General features: G+C 46.5%; 1 protein-coding gene across 1 annotated transcript in view; it reads left to right on the top strand.

Annotated features, from left to right (window-relative positions):
• Window positions 1-13,056: 13,056 nt before the first annotated feature.
• SLC6A4 (solute carrier family 6 member 4) overlaps window positions 13,057-19,197 on the top strand; it is a 157,892-nt gene continuing 151,751 nt past the window's right edge. The window contains exon 1 of the mRNA XM_040338569.1: window positions 13,057-13,266. The gene's annotated coding sequence lies outside the window, so the exon portion shown is untranslated. The remainder of the gene's footprint in view (window positions 13,267-19,197) is intronic.

Below are 19,197 nucleotides of genomic sequence, written 5' to 3' on the forward strand. Positions count from 1 at the left end.
GATTGGCTAGGCTGCACGGATTGATAGCAGCGCAGCCATTAGCTGGCGCTGCTGTCAATCACATCCGATGACGCGGCGGGGCCAAGTGATATAGTCGGCAGCTATGCCTGCCGCTGTATCACGGGAGCGCGCGCGCAAAAGCTTTCCACCATGCGAGCAAGCTCGCATGAAGGTGGAAAGCTCTTGTGAGGAGGAGCCGAGACAGCCGCCGAGGGACCCCAGAAGACAGGCTTCGGGGACACCCTGTGTAAAACGAGCTGCACAGTGGAGGTAAGTATAACATGTTTGTTATTTTACAAAAATACAATTTTTACTTTAGTGTTCCTTTAACCACTTAAGACCCGGACCAAAATGCAGGTAAAAGACCAGGCCCCTTTTTGCGATTCGGCACTGCGTCGCTTTAACTGACAATTGCGTGGTCGTGCGACGTGGCTCCCAAACAAAATTGGCGTCCTTTTTTTCCCACAAATATAGCTTTCTTTTGGTGGTATTTGATCACCTCTGCGGTTTTTATTTTTTGCGCTATAAACAAAAATAGAGCGACAATTTTGAAAAAAATGCAATATTTTTTAATTTTTGCTATAATAAATATCCCCCAAAAACATATATAAAACATTTTTTTCCCTCAGTTTAGGAAGATACGTATTCTTCTACCTATTCTTGGTAAAAAAAAATCGCAATAAGCGTTTATGGATTGGTTTGCGCAAAATTTATAGCGTTTACAAAATAGGGCATAGTTTTATTGCATTTTTATTAATTATTTTTTTTTTACTACTAATGGCGGCGATCAGTGATTTTTTTTCGTGACTGCGACATTATAGCGCACACTTCGGACAATTTTGACACATTTTTGGGACCATTGTCATTTTCACAGCAAAAAATGCATTTAAAATGCATTGTTTATTGTGAAAATGACAGTTGCAGTTTGGGAGTTAACCACAAGGGGGCGCTGAAGGGGTTATGTGTTCCCTGAAGTGTGTTTACAACTGTAGGGGGGTGTGGCTGTAGGTCTGATGTCATTAATTGTGCGTCCCTACAGTGAAGAACGGGGAAGCCGTGTTTACACGCGGCTCTCCCCGTTCTTCAGCTCCGGGGACCGATCGCGGGACTGTAGCGGCGATCGGGTCCGCGAGTCCCGCGGCCAAGGTCACGGAGCTTTGGACTGGGTCACGGGAGCACGCCGCGGTCTGTTTACCTGCCCTGTCATCATTGTAGGGGCCCCAGAGCATTACTTTGCCCAGGGCCCCATGATGGCCCTGGCTATAACTTGAGCTCTGGGTGTCACATATATGTGTTTGTACAGATCGCACTCTTCCAGCATTGAGACCGGTCTGTTTACCACAGCCCTGGGTCCCTACTAACAATTGGGACCCAGTGGAACTAGATCCTGATCACATGATCTCTGTAATAACTTCCGATTGGCTATCATAGTGATCAGTCAAACTGTAGCCTTTCCCTGTGTTGTTTCTCCTCTGTGAAGAAGATAAACACACTTTACCTATAGGGAGAAGAAGATACATTGTATGTTCTCCTCCTTGCTAGAGGATGTGTCTGCAATATAAAATAAATATTAAAAACTTTTGTTAAAGAAAACAAATAAGTAAACAGGGTTCGATTCTAGTGTAGTGAGTGTTGGTGACAGTCAAGGTGCCAATGTTATGCCGCGTACACACGGTCGATCCATCCGATGAGAATGGTCCGACGGACCGTTTTCATCGGTTCACCGCTGAAGCAGATTGATGGTCTGATGTGCGTACACACCATCAGTTCAAAACCCGATCGGGTCAGAACGTGGTGACGTAAAACACACACAAAGTGCAGAAAAAAACGAAGTTCAATGCTTCCAAGCATGCGTCGACTTGATTCTGAGCATGCCGGGTTTTGAACCAATGCTTTTGTGTACTAACCATCGGTTTTGACCGATGGTCAGTCATCCATCGGTTCGATTTTAAAGCAAGTTCTAAAACTTTGGTCTGAACGACAAAAGTCCGATGGGCCGTACACACGGTCGGTTTGGACCGATGAAACTGGACTTCGGGCAGTTTTCATCGGTTTGGACCGGTCGTGTGTACGCGGCCCTAGTGTCAGTTAGTGGCAGTGGGATTGATTTACTAAAACTGGAGAGTGCAAAATCTGGTGCAGCTCTGCATAGAAACCAATCAGCTTCCAGTTTTGATTTTGTCCGGTGCAAAATTACATTCCGCTCCCCCCCCCCCCCCCCCCCAGAGCAAGGTAATTTTGCTGTGCGATGGCTGCGAGAGTACAGAAGAGGAAGAGGAATTTTTCACCCCAGGAAAAGGCAGTCCTCATCACTGCCATGGAGAGATATGACACCTTCCTCCATGGTGCCCAGAGTCGGGATACCAGCCACACCAGGAAACAGGTCATCCTGGAGACCATTGCGAAAGAGGTTAATGCCCTTGGTAATGCGACCCGGAGCGCCAAGGACATAAATAAAAAAATGAATGACCTGAGGCTTCGTGTTTGGGAGAAACTGGCCGCCATTAGGAAGCACCAGAGTGGCATTGGGGGTGGACCACCATGTAATGTGAGTTTGACCCCGGAGGAGGAGGTGGTCGCCCGGTGTCTGCAGAGGGAGCAGTTGGAAGGCGTGGAGGGCTATGATTCCTGTGATTATGCCTCGAGGACAGGTAAGTGTTTTATATCCCCTATCCGGTGTGTAGCATGTGAGGGGGTGGGAACATGTGACAAGTGTGTGGGTCCACCAACATATGAATGCTTTGTGTCATCCACAGATGTGCAGGAGGGAGCGGGCCCATCTGCTGCCGGTGGCCGTCCCACGACATCTTCCCCGGAACAGCCTTAGCCACACCCCCTAGGAAGCCAAGATCCAGCAGTGGAGGGGAGTGGCCACACCTCTCCTCTCGAGGAGGTGGTGGAGGAGACGGTGGACCTTGGCCAGCTTTGCCTCATTATAGAGGAGTCCACTGTTGTGCCTGGGCCCTCTCACACCTCCCCCCCATCAGGGGAAGCCCCTCTGTCTCTGCCACCAGCAGGGGAACCCCCTCAAGGGTCTCACCCTACAGCCGCTCCCAAGCATCTTCTGCCCCCAGGAAGGCGACACAGAAGACTAGGGGTGTTCCTCAATGTGTGCAGGAACAAATGGCCATGGACCAGGGCCGGCATATGGGGGAACTAGCCGGGCACCTGCACCGGGTGGCTGAAAACACGGCCCAGATTTGGGATGCATTGCAGGATTGCAATGCAAATAGCGCAGCAGTGGTCACCTGCGTTGGGGAGCTGCAGGCCACCACAGCGAACCTAGTGGCAGAGGTGCAGACCCTTACTGGGACCGTCCAGGCCAACACGGCTGCCATCCAGGAGGAGGGGAGGCAGAGGAAGAGGCAGCGCAACCAGCGGCATAACCTCACCCGCCAGCTGAGGATGCAGGCCCAGACCAACCATTTTCTGAGCCGCATTGCCGTGGCCTTGGAGGGCAGGCAGCCATCACCTGCCAGGAGTGGCACACCCGGGGATGAGCCACCTCCAGATGTCCCACCCCAGGCTCCCCCCAGGCAGCTGAGGAGCCAGAGAGGTGCCACCAGGCGCAGCCCCCGTCAGGCCAAATGAGTGCCTTTTTTTTTTTTTTTTTTGGCTCAGGATTTGAGGGTTTTTTTTGGGTTATTTATGCTAAGTATATGATGTTTTTTTTTTTAATGCTAAGTATATGATGTTTTTATTTTATTTTATGTAGGCACACGGTGAGGAGTGCTGGCTACAGTGTGACTGGTGTGTGAATGTGGGGGTGACATACCTGCCAGTAAGGTGTGTCACCCTCGGTCGTCGGGGAGAAGTTATCCCCACGATCGTGTGAATGTGGTATGAATGGACAGCGACATAATTGGGGCCTTGGCGGGGCGTTGCTGCTCCCAAGTCCTGCATGGTGGACTTGGGCTAATCCATTGTGAAGTGGATGTGGTGTGTGTGTGAGCTAGGAACCACAGTGGTGTGCATGCGTGCATTCTCCTTGTGCCATGATGAATGTGTGTGTTTAACGTGCAAAGATGTCTTCTGTGAGGCATCTCCTGACTGCTGTTCCCTCAGCAGACGGGGTAGCCTCATTTAGGGGCGGATTGTGTGGTTCGGGGTCAGGTCATCACGTAGGTCAATCCCCAGGCCATTTCTCATGGCGTAGTTGTGCAGAATGCAACATGCACCGATGATCTGGCACACAAAGTTTGGGGAATACAACAGGGTCCCCCCGGACTTTTCCAGGCATCGGAAACAGGACTTCAGGAGGCCAAATGTGCGTTCCACCACTGCACGGGTACGTATGTGTGCAGCATTGTAGTTTATCTCTCCTCTGGTTTGGGGATTCCGGAATGGAGTCATGAGATGGGGCCCAAGTGCATATGAAGAGTCACCTGGAAGGGAAAAGACAGGAGGATGTTAGTCGTGCATGTGCCCCTCGTGATGTCTGCATCATGGGGTCGGACAGTCATGCCTGTCTCCCATGTCACTCACCAACCAGCCAGCTGTTCCCGTACACGTTCTGTCCAAAATCTGTTGGGATGTTGCTTTGACGGTATATGTAGCTGTCGTGGCTGGACCCTGGGTGTTTGGCACGGACGTGCCATATGAGGCATTGGGCATCAGCTATCACCTGCGACTTACGCCGCGTATCTGTATATACACCGGCGTAAGTCTTTCTGAATCTGGCTAAATTAGATTGTTTTGTATGCTAATCTCAGATTGAACCTGAAGAGTTTACTAAAGTCACGAAAATTCTCGTATGACAGAATAAAAATTTGGAAGTGATGTCATGTGTTGTCATGTGATGTCTTGCGCCTGCAAGAAGAGGGCGGTTTGAAGATGTGTTGGTCAATAATGATATGAGATCATTCTTTCAGCCGACCCATCGACAGGTGTCCTCCGGATCCAGCATCAGGGAATGCCTAGACCGTCAGGTGTCCGACTACATCGGGTTAACGGCCGATGTGGATGCACTGAGAAGTGATGAACCCCTGGACTACTGGGTGGGCAGGCTTGACCTCTGGCCAGAGCTTGCACAATTTGCAATGGAACTGTTGGCTTGCCCCTTGTCCAGTGTCCTGTCCGAAAGGACGTTTAGCGCAGCAGGGGGGGTCGTGACCGATAAGCGCACTCGCCTAGCTCACAACAGTGTTGACTACCTCACATTTATAAAAATGAGTGAGGCATGGATCTCCGAGGAATTCAACACATGTGACCAGTAGACCATGTTTGATTCAAATTCAGGTGAACGCCTGTGGGCAAATTTTTTGGGCCTGTACTGGCCAACACTTACTTCTGTATCCGGTGAATGCCTAATGTACCACCAGCCACAGAATACAAAGTTGTTTGCTGTCAGCTGAACGCCTGTGGCTGTGGGCTAATTTTTGGGGCCTGTAATGGCCAACACTTACTTCTGTATCCGGTGAATGCCTATTGTACCACCAGCCACAGAATACAAAGTTGTTTGCTGTCAGGTGAACGCCTGTGGGCTAATTTTTGGGGCTTGTAATGGCCGACGCTTATTTCTGTATCCGGTGAATGCCTAATGTACCACCAGCCACAGAATACAAAGTTGTTTGGTGTCAGGTGAATGCCTGTCGGCTAATTTTTGGGGCCTGTAATGGCCAACACTTACTTCTGTATCCGGTGAATAGCTTAATGTACCTCCAGCCACAGAATACAAAGTTGTTTGCTGTCAGGTGAACGCCTGTGGGCTAATTTTTGGGGCATGTACTTCTGTATCCGGTGAATGCCTGTTGTACCACCAGCCACAGAATACAAAGTTGTTTGCTGTCAGGTGAACGCCCGTCGGATAATTTTTGGGGCCTGTAATGGCCGACACTTACTTCTGTATCCAGTGAATAGCTTAATGTACCTCCAGCCACATAATACAAAGTTGTTTGCTGTCAGGTGAACGCCCGTCGGCTAATTTTTGGGGTTTGTAATCGCCGGCACTTACTTCTGTATCCGGTTTTTCGCTTAATACTTCTGGTAGGTCAGTGTCCATGTTGTGGGACTATTTGTGCACAGCTAGTAAGTATTTTGTGGCTGCAAATATGACCTGCAGGTTTTTAATGTTCGCCTGCCATTAAAGTCAATGGGGCCCGTCTCGAACTTGCGGTTCGCGGACATTTGCGAAAGTTTGCAGTTAGCGTTCGTGAACCGTCCCGTCAGATGTTCGTCCATCACTAGTGGGAATCGATGCAATACCCGCATCTGGAAAGTATTGCCCAAACTAGTGTAAACCGAGCCTCAGCGTCAGTGCAAGTGTTAGCGTCAATGGGGTAGATTCAGGTAGGGAGCGCGTATTTTTGTGCGGGCGTAGCGTATTCTATTTCCGCTACACCTCCGCAACTTTGACAAGCAAGTGCATTATTCACAAAGCACTTGCTCCGTAAGTTGGGGCGGCGTAGCGCAAATTGGCCGGCGTAAGCCCGCCTAATTCAAATCTGTAAGATGTGGGCGTGTTTTATGCAAAATCAACATGACCCCACGTAAATGACGCTTTTTACAAACATATACATATATACATATATATATTTATTCACTATTTTGGGCCAGTTTTCTATCAATATTAAAATATAAAAATCAGGAGACATCCCACCAAATGAAAACCCATTCTGTCCTGAAAGAATGTGGTATAATCCACCTGAATGCACAAATATGTTGTGATGATATGTACAGTTGTACTACTAAATGTCAAAGTTGCAAAATTGGGCCTGTGTGTTAAGGTTTGTTTTGTCCCTGGTCATGAAGAGGTTATCTTCTTCAGACCCGGGCCATAGTAAAGGTGGCTCTACAATGCTGGGAGGCTGTCTTTTTACGGCCTCGGGTCCTCCAGCCACTGGGGGGCGCGCACGCGCTGTGCCCGATGCATCACTGAGAGGCCGATGCGCGTGCCTGGTGGCCGGCATGTCCGCCGGGTACCCGCGATCGGCAGTGACAGAGCAGGGACGTGGATCTCTGTGTGTAAACACAGAGACCCATGTCTTGTCAGGGAGAGGAGACCGATGCTGTGTCCCTTGTACATAGGGACAAAGCATTGGTCACCTCCCCCAGTCAGTCCCCTCCCCACACAGTAAGAATCACTCCCAGGGTACACATTTAACCCCTTACTCACCCCCTAGTGTTAACCCCTTCCCTGCCAGTCACATTTATACAGTAATCAGTGCATATTTATAGCATTGTTCGCTGTATAAATGTGAATGGTCCCAAAAATGTGTCAAAAGTGTCCGATATGTCTGCCATAATATCGCAGTCCTGACAAAAATCGCCGCCATTACTAGTAAAAAAAATAAAAAATTAGTGTTCTCTAGCGCTTGCTGCCATGTGACATCTGTATATATGTAAATTCATTGAATGTATCCATTAATCCTCACGGATCACTATGTGGCACCTGGTTACACACTGATGTATCTTACTGTCTATATTGTACATGCTCATATTTTATGTGTGTGTAACTCTAGGGAATCACATTTATTAGAATGTTGTTTCTCCCATGTGATTTTTTGTTTGGAGATCTGTCATGTGTTAGGATAAATAAATATGTACCCTTTTATACCTACACCATGTCTACAGTCTCACGCAAAGTCCCAAACTCCTGCTTTATTTTCTTCAATTAGGGATGGAGGTGTACCACATATTCACCTCATCTAAAGTCCCAAACCCCCCTTCCTTGTGTGCACACAGTAAGAATCACTTCCAGGATACACATTTAACCCCTTCCTCACCCCCTAGTGTTAACCCCTTCCCTGCTAGTCACATTTATACAGTAATCAGTGCATATTTATAGCATTGTTCGCTGTATAAATGTGAATGGTCCCAAAAATGTGTCAAAAGTGTCCGATATGTCTGCCATAATATCGCAGTCCTGACAAAAATTGCAGATCGCCTCCATTACTAGTAAAAAATTATGGGATGGGGGTAGGGATGGATGGGATGAGGATGAGGATGGATAAGTATGGGGATAGGGATGGATGGGATAGGGATGGATGGGATGAGGATGGATAGGTATGGGGATAGGGATGGATGGGATGGGGCTAGGGATGGATGGGATGAGGGTGGATTGGTATGGGGATAGGGATGAATGGGATGGGAGTGGATGGGGATAGGGATGGATGGGATGAGGATGGATAGGTATGGGGATGAGGATGGATAGGTATGGGGATAGGGATGGGGATAGGAATAGATGGGATGAGGGTGGATTGGTATGGGGATAGGGATGAATGGGATGGGAGTGGATGGGGATAGGGATGGATGGGATGAGGATGGATAGGTATGGGGATAGGGATGGATGGGATGAGGATGGATAGGTATGGGGATAGAGATGGATGGGATGGGGATAGGGATAGATGGGATGAGGATGACTAGGTATGGGGATAGGGATGAATGGGATAGGGATAGGGATGGATGGGATGAGGATGGATAGGTATGGGGATAGGGATGGAGATGGATGGGATGGGGATAGGGATGAGGATGGATAGGTATGGGGATGGAGATGGGTGGGATGGGGATAGGGATGGATGGGATGAGGATGGATAGGTATGGGGATAGGGATGGATGGGTTGGCGATAGGGATTGATGGGATGAGGATGGATAGGTATGGGGATAGGGATGGATGGGATGGGGCTAGGGATGGATGGGATGAGGGTGGATAGGTATGGGGATAGGGATGAATGGGATGGGAGTGGATGGGGATAGGGATTGATGGGATGATGATGGATAGGTATGGGGATAGGGATGGATGGGATAGGGATTGATGGGATGGGGATAGGGATGGGTGGGATGAGGATGGATAGGTATGGGGATAGGGATGGATGGGATGGGGATAGGGATGGATGGGATGAGGATGGATAGGCATGGGGATAGGGATGGATGGTATGGGGATAGGGATGAATGGATAGGGATGGATGGGATGAGGATGGATAGGTATGGGGATAGGGATTGATGGGATGAGGATGGATAGGTATGGGGATAGGAATGGATGGTATGGGGATAGGGATGAATGGATAGGGATGGATGGGATGAGGATGGATAGGTATGGGGATAGGGATGGATGGGATGGGGATAGGGATTGATGGTATGAGGATGGATAGGGATGGGGATAGGGATGGATGGGATAGGGATTGATGGGATGGGGATAGGGATGGATGGGATGAGGATGGATAGGTATGGGGATAGGGATTGATGGGATGGGGATAGGGATGGATGGGATGAGGATGGATAGGTATGGGGATAGGGATTGATGGGATAGGGATTGATGGGATGAGGATAGGGATGGATGGGACGAGGATGGATAGGTATGGGGATAGGGATGGATGGTATGGGGATAGGGATGAATGCAGGGCCGGCCTTTGCGGTGTGCGGACAGTGCGATCGCTCAGGGCGCCATAGCAACATGGGCGCCTGGCGACCGTACAGATTTTTTAATTCGCCCGCGTATTAAGTAGTGGGCGGGGGGCGTGCCGCACACTGGGGGTGTCAGGCCGGCGCCCCCCCCCCCGCGACTGAAGAGGACCTTTTTCGGGTGGCATGGCGTGGTGCCGGGTGCCTGGCTTTGCAGGGGGGGTGCCGTGCAAGCCGCATCCCAGCGAGCCGTCGGCACACCCGGGACCTGGCCGCAGTGATCCCCCTTCTCCTTAGGCAGCTCCGCGGCTCTGAGTCTCGGCTGCCTGTGACTGTCTCAGTCACGCAGCCGAGCAGTGAAGCAGCCTCCCCCTTGCCTGTGCTGTGTGTGCAGCACGCGGCAAGCAGGTTATCTGAGCCTGCTTGCTTTACAGGGGGGGGTCGTCTGTATTTTAGGGGGGGGGGGTTCTTTATTGTAGGGGGGTCGGTCTGCACTGTAGGGTTTGATCTGTATTGGGGGGGGGGGGGGGGTTGTTTTCTGTATTGTGTGTGTGGGGGGGGGGGGGTTCTTTATTGTTGGGGGGGTCTGCACTGTAGGGTTTGATCTGTATTGTGGGGGGGGGGGGTGTTTTCTGGATTGTGTGTGGGGGGTTCTTTATTGTCGGGGGGGTCTGCACTGTAGGGGTTGATCTGTATTGTAGGGGGGTGTTTTCTGTATTGTGGGGGGGTTCTTTATTGTAGGGGGTGTTCTGTATTGTGGGGGGGTTCTTTAATGTAGGGGGGTCTGCACTGTAGGAGTGGTCTATTGTAGGGGCATGTTCTGTATTGTGGGGGGTTCTTTACTGTTGGTGGGTCTGCACTGTAGGGGTGGTCTATTGTAGGGGGGGGTCTGTATTGTAGGGGTAAATCTGTATTGTAGAGGGGGTTCTGTATTGTAAGGAGAGATCTGTATTTTAGGGGGAGGGGGTATGCACTGTACGGGGGTCTGCGTAACATGCAGGGGGTCCAGAACTGTTAGGGGGTGTCTGTGTTACATATAGGTGTCCGGGGCTGTGTAATGTAAAGGTGTGCAGGGTGCTGTGTAATGTAAAGGGGTCCAGTGGTGCAGGGTGCTGTGTAATGTAAAGGGGTCCAGAGCTGTGGGGTGCTGTGTAATGTAAGGGGCCCAGAGGTGCAGGGTGCTATGTAATGTAAGGGACCCAGTGGTGCAAGGTGCTGTGTAGTGTAAAGGGGTCCAGAGGTGCAGGGTGCTGTGTAATGTAACGAGGTGCAGGGTGCTGTGTAATGTAAAGGGGCCCAGCGGTGCAGGGTGATGTGTAATGTAAGGGGCCCAGTAGTGCAAGGTGCTGTGTAGTGTAAAGGGGTCCAGAGGTGCAGAGTGCTGTGTAATGTAAAGGGGTCCAGAGATGCAGGGTGCTGTGTAATGTAAAGGGGTCCAGAGCTGTGGGGTGCTGTGTAATGTAAGGGGCCCAGTGGTACAAGGTGCCGTGTAATGTAAAGGGGTCCATCCAGAGGTGCTATGTAATGTAAAGGGGTCCAGAAGTGCAGGGGGCTTTGTAATGTAATGGGTCCCAAAGGTGCTGTGTAATGTAATGGGGTCCAGAGGTGCAGGGGGCTGTGTAATGTAATGGGTCCCAAAGGTGCTGTGTAATGTAAAGGGGCCCAGAGGTGCAGGGTGCTGTGTAATGTAAAGGAGTCCAGAGGTGCAGGGGGCTGTGTAATGTAATGGGGTCCAGAGGTGCAGGGTGCTGTATAATGTAAAGGGGCCCAGAGGTGCAAGGTGCTGTGTAGTGTAAAGGGGTCCAGAGGTGCAGAGTGCTGTGTAATGTAAAGGGGCCCAGGGGTGCAGGGTGCTGTGTAATGTAAAGGGGTGCAGGGTGCTGTGTAATGTAAAGGGGCCCAGAGGTGCAAGGTGTGGTGTAACGGGGCCCAGAGGTGCAAGGTGCTGTGTAGTGTAAAGGGGCCCAGAGGTGCAAGGTGCTGTGTAGTGTAAAGGGGTCCAGAGGTGCAGGGTGCTGTGTAATGTAAAGGGGCCCAGAGGTGCAGGGTGCTGTGTAATATAAAGGGGTCCATTGGTGCAGGGTGCTGTGTAATGTAAAGGGACCCAGAGGTGCAGGGTGCTGTGTAATGTAAAGGGGCCCAGAGGTGCAGGGTGCTGTGTAATGTAAAGGGGACCAGAGGTTCAGGGTGCTGTGTAATATAAAGGGGTCCATTGGTGCAGGGTGCTGTGTAATGTAATGGGGTCCAGAGGTGCAGGGTGCTGTGTAATGTAAAGGGGCCCAGATGTGCAGGGTGCTGTGTAATGTAAAGGGGTCCATAGGTGCAGGGTGCTGTGTAATGTAAAGGGGTCCAGAGGTGCAGGGTGCTGTGTAATGTAAAGGGGCCCAGAAGTGCTGTGTAATGTAAAGGGGTCCAGAGGTGCAGGGGCTGTGTAATGTAAAGGGGTCCAGAGGTGCATGGTGTTGTGTAATGTAAAGGGGCCCACAGGTGCAGGGTGCTGTGTAATGTAAAGGGGCCCAGAGGTGCTGTGTAATGTAAAGGGGTCCAGAGATGCAGGGGGCTGTGTAATGTAAAGGGGTCCAGAGGTGCAGGGTGCTGTGTAATGTAAAAGGGTCCAGAGGTGCAAGGTGCTGTGTAATGTAGAGAGGTCCATTGGTGCAGTTGTGGAGAGAGGGTACACAGTAGTGACAGAGATATTGAAGGATGCAGGGGGCACAGTGGGGTGTTTTTAAATTTTATGGGGGGGGGGCAGATATAGAATCCGCCCCGGGTGCCAAATGCTCTAGGTACACCTGGCAGGCCACAGGCGGATTCTGCCGGAAAGACGGCATGGCGGCTGTCCTTGCCTTGCTATGAGGAGCTCATATGCCATGCGCACTGAAAAGACAAAGGAGGGCAAAAATCCACAGAAGCAGGCAGCGGATGTGAAAACTTTTTTCTGTAAGTAAATTATTTTTTTATAAGTGCAGTGTACTGCTTAATGTCTGTTTTTGTATTTTCTTTTTTAAATAGGGTGTTTCTTAAAGGAACTGTAAATGCAAAAGTTAAAAAATACTTTATTGTAATTATGTTTGATATTTGATAGTAAATTTACAGGTAGTGGTATTATACCATGTGATTTACTTTATATGTGACGTTATTATAGCGTGTGATTTACTTTATATGTGGCGTTATTATACCGTGTGATATACAGTATATGTGGCGTTATTATACCTTGTGATTTACTTTATAAGTGGCGTTATTATAGCGTGTGAATAAAAGTTGTATTTTTTATCATAGCTTGTAATCTTTTTGTTGGGAACTTAACGGAATGGAAGGCTTTAAATGGAGCCGGTATTGGAGAAATGGGTGTGGTTACCGAGGGGTGTGGTTACCAATGGGCGTGGTTACTGAGGGGCGTGGTCACTAGGGGGCGCTGTAAAGCTTTCTCGCACAGGGCGCCTAAAGGCCTAAGGCCGGCCCTGGATGAATGGATAGGGATGGATGGGATAAGGATGGATAGGCATGGGGATAGGGATGGATGAGATGAGGATGGATAGGGATGGAGATGGATGGGGTAGAAAACAATTGTCCCCGGTGTCAGGCTCTCTCCTGGAGGTCTTTCTATGTGCTCATGACTTTCTGTGCATCTGTGCTGTGCGATGCGCTCGGCCTCCTGTAGAGGGCGCAGGCTGAGTGCTGTAACTCCGAAGCACACACAAGTTTACTTGGCTGAAAGTGACGCAAAGATGTCTTAAAGAGCCCTTTGGCAGTGGATTTATCTAGAGATCAGACCATGTGAGGGGGGTTCGGTGTACAAAAGCTGTGTAGGATGCTGAGTCTTGCACTGAGCCTCTGAGAGCTCAGCAGACAGGTGTGAGCAGGGAATCCCACTGAAGAAGAAACACTTTGCTACCTGCAGACATTGCATGCTGCCAGACAACACAGGTAAGTGGTCTCCTCTGTCTCCTCTGTGTCCTCTGTGCTCTGATCTCTGTCTTCTTATATTGCACTATATACATGTAGATTTATTAATGTGTTACTCTCCATAGTGTCTGGGAGCAGCTATTAGCTCTGCTATGGAAGGAAACTCTCTGATCAGCTGAGCTCAGGGGACTTTATCAAATATTTCCCAACTTTACATGTCCTGCAGACAGAGCATTGTAACATGACTTTGTGTTTTATAACATAACAAACTCCAACTCCAGGGACTATTATTTGGCTACAATATTTATTGTTATTCTTATTATTAGCTATAATATTTAGTAGATATATTTTTATTGGCTTTGTTATTATAAAGTGGAATTCTAGTCCTGTACTTGTTAGTAAAGCAAAAGTGTGTTTAGAACATAAACATAAAGATTATATCCTTATTTTTCCATCAAAGTAACAATTCATTCCCGTGTTTCTTAGGGGCAAATTTATAAAGCAGTGAATGTGACTTTCACTAAACATTCTCTGCCGGAGAATCTTTCAGATCCGTGTGTGACAGTGATTGATTCTTCACCAGAGAATGTTTGGTGAAAGTCACATTCACTGCTTTATAAATATATCATCAATCTATCTCTCTCTCTCTTCTGTTTCTGGAAAAGAGAGAACTCCAGGGATTAATATTATTTCTTACGCTATTTATTAGTATTATTATTGTATAGTATCATTCTTATCGGCTGTGTTGTTTAAAAGTGATACAGTAAAACCTTGGTTTGAGAGCGTTTTGCAAGACAAGCAAAATGTTTTAATACATTTTGCCTTGATATACAAGCGATTTCTTGATATAAGAGTAGCGTCATGACACACCTGAGTATAAAAAAAAAAGAGTGGAGCCTCTAAGTGTAGCAATATAGTTACATTTAATGAAGATACAACATTTAGCAACTTATTGCTACACTAAAGGCGGCCATACACGGTTCGAATTTCGAAATAATTTTCTTTCGAAAATCGTATCAAAGAATTTTCGTACGAATTTCGCACCGTAAGTGGGCTGCAGCAACAGCCGATTTTCGTGCGGCAAACAAATTTGAGAAATCCGACATGTTGGAAATTTTCTTGAAAAACAAACGATTTTCTGATCAATGATGGGAGAACTGTGCGAGAAATGTAATAGAAAAATAAATGCACATGTCCAAGAAAAGAATATTCCCGGAGAAAAAAGAATATTCCCGGAGAGAAAAGAATATTCCCGGAGAGAAACGAATATTCCCGGCAACATGAAGGTTTGGTCGCCGAATTTCGAAAATCAATGGTGGCATCATCGGATCACAAAAAAAAAAAAACTTTCTGATCTTGAAAAGAAAATTTGTTTGAAATTCGACCGTGTATGGCCTGCTTTAGAGGTGCCTCTCTTCTCTTTTATACCCTGTAAAAAAAAATGCTTTGATATACAAGTGCTTTGGATTACAAGCATGTTTCTGGAATGAATTATGCTCACAATCCAAGGTTTTACTGTAGTCTAGCCCTATGCTTGTGATAGTAAAATCATGAGTGTGATTAGAACATCATTATAAGGGATCACTGTATCCTTATGCCGCGTACACACGATCATTTTTCGGCATGAAAAAAACGTTGTTTTTCAAAAATGTCATTTAAAATGATCGTGTGTGGGCTTCACATCATTTTTCAGGTTCTGAAAAACGACAAAAAAAAATCGAACATGCTGCATTTTTTAACGTAGTTTTAAACAATGTCGTTTTTCGGGTTGTAAAAAATGATCGTGTGTGGGCTAAAACGACGTAAAAAACCCGCGCATGCTCAGAAGCAAGTTATGAGACGGGAGCGCTCGTTCTGGTAAAACTACAGTTCATAATAGAGTAAGCACATTCATCACGCTGTAACAGACAGAAAAGCGCGAATCGTCTTTTACTAACACGGAATCAGCTAAAGCAGCCCAAAGGCGAATGGAACTTTCCCTTTATAGTGCCGTCGTACGTGTTGTACGTCACCGCGCTTTTCTAGATATTTTTTTAAAAACGATGGTGTGTAGGCAACGTCGTTTTAATGATGAAGTTGGGAAAACTTTGTTTTTTCGACATTCTGAAAAACAACGTTTTTTTTCATGCTGAAAAATGATCGTGTGTACACGGCATCATTCTTGCACCTCAGTAACAATTCACTATGGCTCTATTTATAAAGTAGTATATGTGACTTTCACCAAACATTCTCTGGTGGAGAATCTTGCAGATCCATATGTTTTAAATGACAGTGATTAATTCCCCACCAGAGAATGTTTAGTGAAAGTCACATTCATCATTTTTTTTCTGGTATGCCGCGTACACACGGTCGTTTTTCGGCATGAAAAAAAACGAAGTTTTTAAAAAAGTCATCTAAAATGATCGTGTGTGGGCTTCACATCGTTTTTCAGCTTCGGATGTCGTTTTTCGGGTTGTAAAAAATTATCGTGTGTGGGCTAAAACGACGTTTTAAACCCGCGCATGCCCAGAAGCGAGTTATGAGACGGGAGCGCTCGTTCTGGTAAAACTACCATTCATAATGGAGTAAGCACATTCATCACGCTGTAACAGACAAAAAAGCGCGAATCGTCTTTTACTAACAAGGAATCAGCTAAAAGCAGCCCAAAGATGAATGGAACTTCCCCTTTATAGTGGCGTCGTACGCGTTGTACGTCACCGCGCTTTGTTCATCATTTTTCAAAACGATGGTGTGTGGGCAACGTCGTTTTTAATGATGAAGTTGGAAAAACTTTGTTTTTTGGACATGCTGAAAAACAACTTTTTTTTTCATGCCGAAAAATGATCGTGTGTATGCGGCATTAGGCTTCATGTACACTGCTGCTGGTAAACAAATGTTTAGGAGAAGTTGGAATTTTTTTTCAGCTATCTCTGAACTCCCCTCTATGTTATCTTATCAGTACATGTACACAGGGTCGTGTATATTCGTTTCTAGGCAGTTGAGTGTATAAGCGATTTTTGGAAAGCAAAAAAAAGCATTCAGGGCGGATGTTCAGAGGCATTTAAAACTCCTGTTAAAGGTTGTAATCGCACGTAAACGTGGCAACTCGCGTTTAACCGTGTTTGTTTTACAGGCGTTTGAAATTTTTGACTATTTGGAAAAAAAAAGCTTTTTAACACAAACATGGCTAAATGTGTCGTTTACACGTGGCAAAACTGATGTTTTTAAACGTTGGTTACTATTTGTCAAGTAAAATCTTTTAGGAGAGGTTGTAAAACGTCCCGTGTACATTAAGTCTTATACTTAACAGACATGTAGCGATATGAGTGTTCAAGGAAACAGTTGTTTTAATTAAAGAAGAGTATCTGGAAGTAATCCAAAGCCTTAAAGTCAGTGAACCCATGATCAGTTATGGTGGAAAAATTCCACAGAATTTTGCCAAATCAAGTTTATCGTTAGAGTCGTATCCAATCATATTTGGATTTCCACTGAAATTATCATTTTATTATGAATCGCCGATGTGATTGATCTGTAGTTTATAGTATGTGTATGGTGAGCATTACTCCAACTCTTCTCTTTCTCGGTTTCCGTCTCTTTTTTTCGCCTCTTTCTGGCAGATTTCACTTTCACCTTTTAATCTCCATTCTGCTTTCTGTATTTATTTCTACTCTCTTTCTCAGAACTTTCCTGGTAACTTTAAGCTTTACACTTTTATTAGCTAATGTCCTAATGTCAACTGAGATGAGCTATCTGATACAGTATATGAGGCAGCACAGGGGCTTAGTGGTTAGCACTTATACCTTTCAACTGGGGTCCTTGGTTTCAGTCTTGCAGCACTGAGGTCCATGGTTTCAAGCTCATCCTGGACATTACCGGCATGGAGTTTGCAGGGGTTTACTCCAGGTACTGCAGTTTCCTCCCACATTACAAACACATGGGGGGTTATTTATGAAAGGCAAATCCACTTTGCACTACAAGTGCAAAGTGCACTTGAAATTGCACTGAAAGTGCACTTGGAAGTGCAGTCACTGTAGATCTGAGGGGGACATGCAAGGAAAATAGAAAACAGCATTTTAGCTTGTACATAATTGGATGAAAAAATCAGCAGAGCTTCCCCTCATTTCAGATCTACCCCTCAGATTTACAGCGACTGCACTTCCAAGTGCACTGTCAAGTGCACTTTGCACTTGTAGTGCAAAGTGGATTTTCCGATCGTAAATAACCCCCCATGGGGTCCTTGGTTTGAATCGCAGCCAGGACACTACCTGCATGGAGTTTGCGTGGGTTTCCTTCAGGTACTGCAGTTTCCTCCCACATTCCAGAGCTGGACAAATCCCACGAGCCAGGTAACCAAAGCTTCTTAAAAATTACAACTGGAGTTCAACTTTTGAGGTTTTCTCTAGTTGTTGTTAATGGAGCTGGCTCCTGGATTGGATAAGCTGACTCCTGAATCTGGTAAAAAAAATTGTTCACCCCTAGGCTATGCACATGTGTTGTCACTTTCTGCATGCAGATCCAAAGTCAAGCAATTGGGAAGGGTTGAGGAAAGACCTGGTGACCTACCTAATAAAATATTGCCAAGAAAATTCTATGTAAAACAAATTTCAAGCACATCAGATATGGTGTCCAGAAAACTGGATAATAGAAGTGCAGAGAGTTGGATACGACCAAATGGATATTTAAATACATTATTGGTAGTAGTAGTAGTAGTAGTAGGAGTAGTAGTAGTAGTAGTAGTAGTAATAGTAGTATTGTTATTGCACTGATTTGTCTTTTATTGAAGTAGAACTGTTTATGATGTTTAGTGTTCAGGAGCTAATTAGATTCAGACTTGCTCTGCAGAGAGACAATATTGACAGTTCTTATTTAGGACACTTTCTAATATCTTAGTGCTATCTGAGATTTAAATATATAAAAAAACATTTCCATCACTACTTCCTTTTACCCTCTAAGCTGTTTTCACTTGCATTCCAGCTAAAAGGAACTTGTCAGGCTAAAAATGTGAGAGCTGACTTGTTTTTGAGGGTTCATGTCCCCAGACTGCCATATTTTTCCTTCTTACCTTACTTGGCGAAGCACTGACCTGAACCAATCACGTGCATATAAGGTGCCAGAACCCGAAAATGTACTTACTTGTTTTGTGTCTGTAACTAAGTAGTGAAGCAAAGACAAGGATGGTGGTCCGGGGACATGCACCTTCATAAACAATTCAGCAGTGGCAGCTCCTACATTTCCATTCTGATAGGTTCCATGTCTCATTAGAAGGTCTCCACAGCTGGATTAAAAAAATAAGGAAAATAGAGCAAAATCCCCAAAACTTTGTCCTGAGTTTAAAGCTAAACATGTGTAGTGTGTTTTTTCTCTTAAACTTCACATGGGTCTGCTTATAATTACCAGTAATTGGAATGTATCTGCCCTTGCTATGATCTTCAGGTGTGAGCCGTGTAACGAAGGGAAGACCGGGGCTTTATCACTAATGTTATGTCATCACATGAGAATCAGGCCTCGTACACACGACCGAGTTTCTCTGCAAAAACCAGCAAGAAACTTGCTGGGAGATATTTTTTTGCCGAGGAAACCGGTCGTGTGTACATTTTCGTCTAGGAAACTGTCGAGAAACTTGACGAGCCAAAAAGAGAGCATGTTCTCTATTTCCTTGACGGGAATGGAGAAAATTGACTTGTCGAGTTCCTCGACAGCGTAACAAGGAACTCGACGAGGAAAACGATGTGTTTCGCCCGTCGAGTTCCTCAGTCGTGTGTACGAGGCTTTAGGCAGCGAGTCCAGAGCACAGCACATCTGCCTAAATGTTCAGAGAACAGATGCAGTATGCCATATTCCAGGATGTCGGGCATATTTTTATGTAATTCATTTATTACAGTGCTTTGGGTATTTCACTCTGATTAAAATGTTTAAACTCTTCAACGAAGAGAAGGAAACGCATTTAAAGCTGAGTATTATCTGCAACCAAAA

This window comes from Rana temporaria, chromosome 2 (assembly GCF_905171775.1).
Source record: "Rana temporaria chromosome 2, aRanTem1.1, whole genome shotgun sequence".
NCBI lineage: Eukaryota > Metazoa > Chordata > Amphibia > Anura > Ranidae > Rana > Rana temporaria.